The sequence below is a fragment of the Jaculus jaculus genome, chromosome 7 (genome assembly GCF_020740685.1).
Source record: "Jaculus jaculus isolate mJacJac1 chromosome 7, mJacJac1.mat.Y.cur, whole genome shotgun sequence".
NCBI lineage: Eukaryota > Metazoa > Chordata > Mammalia > Rodentia > Dipodidae > Jaculus > Jaculus jaculus.
In genome coordinates this window covers 112,097,808-112,100,601 of record NC_059108.1, presented here as the reverse complement: position 1 = coordinate 112,100,601, position 2,794 = coordinate 112,097,808, and the positions used below count along the sequence as shown (strand labels likewise).

The 2,794-nt window shown below is 37.3% G+C and overlaps 1 non-coding gene across 1 annotated transcript; it reads right to left on the bottom strand.

The window, feature by feature from the left end:
* Window positions 1-608: 608 nt before the first annotated feature.
* On the bottom strand, window positions 609-712 carry LOC123462505. The gene has a single exon (XR_006638320.1). It is a non-coding gene; the product is annotated as a U6 spliceosomal RNA (small nuclear RNA).
* Between the last annotated feature and the right edge of the window lie 2,082 nt (window positions 713-2,794).

Here is a 2,794-nt window from a genome sequence, read left to right as displayed (position 1 = left end):
CGAGGCCTCCCTGAGACTTCATAGTGAATTCCAGATCAGCCTAAGCTACAGTGAGTAACTACCTCAAAAAAGAAAACAATAAAAACAAAGAAAGAAATAAAAGAAAACAAAATTTTATTTTAAGATTCATAGTACTTATAAATACCTTGATTTCAAAAGAGGGCAGTACCAGCTGGATGTCATGATATACACCTGTAATCCCAGCACTTAGAAAGTAAAGGCAGGTTGAGCTGGACTTCATAGTGAGACCCCATCTCAAAAAACTAAGAGGATATGGCTCAGTGGTGGAATATTTGCTTAGCATGCCCAAAGTCCTGAGTTAGATGCCCAGAATCACAATTTCTTTTTTGTTGGGTGGGGTGTTGTGTGTGCCAAATTTACATTTCTATTAACAACACATAAGTACCTGTTTGAATTAGGCAACATTAATAGGAAAATGTGAATACTTGAGTACACAAGGGGGAAAAAATCAAAATAACAGACTGCTGGTGCTTGTCTTCAGACATACGTAGTATGTAAGTAAGCCAAAGGGAGAAATGGACTCAGGATTTTTTTAAAATTATTTTTATTTATTTGAGAGTGACAGAGAAAGAGGGAGAGAGAGAAAAAAATATCTGGAACACTTCATGAATTTGCTTGTCACCCTTGCACAGAGGCCATGCTAATCTCTGTATTGTACCAATTTTAGTATATGTGCTGGCAAAGTGAACACTTGACTCAGGATTTTTTGTTTGTTTGTTTTTGTTTTTGTTTTTGTTTTTCAAGGTAGGGTCTCACTCTGGTCCAGGCTGACCTGGAATTCACTATGTAGTCTCAGGGTGGCCTTGAACTCATGGAGATCCTCCTACCTCTGCCTCCCGAGTGCTGGGATTAAAGGCGTGCGCCACCACGCCCGGCTTTGACTCAGGATTTTAAGATAGATCAATACTAATAGACTAATTGTCTGTATCTTCCATAACTTGGTTATATGGGAATTTAGTATCAGTAGAATTCTTTGACATTATTTGAAATTTCTCTCTATATATCTATTTCTCTATATATCTCTCTATATATCTGACTCTGCTTCTTAATATTTGGCCATAGTGTTTTATAAAAGAGATTAGGCATGTAAGGGAATACATGACACTATTAACATTAACTTCTGATCTATGTGGCTTTGAAGTTCATGTAGTAGCAAAGTGATTTTAGATGGGAAAGTTTGAAACAATATTAAATCAATACAATTGAAGATGATTTAACTAGGTAAAACACAAGAGGGCAATCTTGCACAGCAATAAAATATGTTTGCATAAGATAAAAAAAATGAGTCAACAGTTATAATCAACTATGAGTTTTTCACTCACAGACATTCACCATCTTGTTAATATGCACTGTCTTTTTATTATGTATTACTGAAGTTTAAGTTTATAAGGAAATATTCTGTCAATATCCATATAATGAGTTTTACATGTATTTGAGTTGTGTTGCCATTGTACTTTAAAGGAAGTAAGTCTATTTTTCATTGGTTACTATATATATTTGGTTTCAATTTATAGAAAAGCAAGGAAGTAGATCTGATAAATAAGGGACAACAAAAAACGTGGGAATTTTTTCCTCTAGAATTTACAACATATTTCAATTTTTAAAAATATTTTCTTTATTTGCAAACAGAAGGGGGCGGGTTAGGAAGAGAAAGGGCACACCAAAGCCTCCAGCCACTGCAAACAAACTTCAGATGCATGTGCCACTTTGTGCATATGGCTTTATGTGGGTACTGGGGAACTGAACCTGGGTGCTTAGGTTTTGCAGGCAAGTGCCTTAACCACTGGACCATCTCTGCAGCACCTTAGTACATATTTCAAAATTGAACTAGCTTATTTTTATTTTGTTTAGAAACAGGGTTTCACTATATAGCTCAGGCTGGCTTCAAACTCTCTTCTGCCTTAGCCTCCTGAATTTTGGATTAAGGCCTGTGCTAAAGTAAGACTATATTTTGAAATTAAAAAATGAATTAATCGATTAAGGTTGAACACAGTCTAATGATTAAATCAAGGCAATTCTATGCTCTTAGGTTTTTTTGTTTGTATTTATTTATTTGAGTTTTTTTTTTTGAGGTAGGGTCTCACTCTAGCTCAGACTAATCTGGAATTCACTCTGTAGTCTCAGGGTGGCCTTGAACTCACGGCAATCCTCCTACCTCTGCCTCCCGAGTGCTGGGATTAAAGGCCTGTGCCACCACGCCTGGCTTTGTGTGTTCTTTTAGTCACTTCCTTACACTTAAATAAAATGGTAATTTCACTTGGCCTAGAAAACTAAAGATACAAGAAAATGGTAACTTTAAGGCAATTACACATTTACATAGACAAATTCTTCCAGATGTTGATCCCATCAAAAAAGTGAATTCCGTGCCAGTGTCTGGTCATACTTAAAACCTTGCACACCTCAACTCTAATGAACTTGGAGCTTCTGTGCCAGAGGGCAATGGGGGAAGAAGATAGAAGCAGATGTTTTTCTGAGCATCTTGCTGGAAGAAAGCCTTAACAATTCAGCGACCAAATACCAGGTTACTGAGAAAAACAAGAAAGCACAGCAGCCCAGCTGCATGGCTTCTGAGTCGTCGCTGTGTGCCACCTACCCCTGTAGGGTCTGAGTACGTTTCTTTTCTTTGTAATAATATATTTTATTTATTTATTTATTTGATACAGAGAAAGAGGCAGAGAGAGAGAAAGAAAGAGAGGGAGAGAATGGACACGCAGGGCCTTCAACCACTGCATACGAACTCCAGATGCGCCCCCTTGTGCATCTGCCTTTTGTG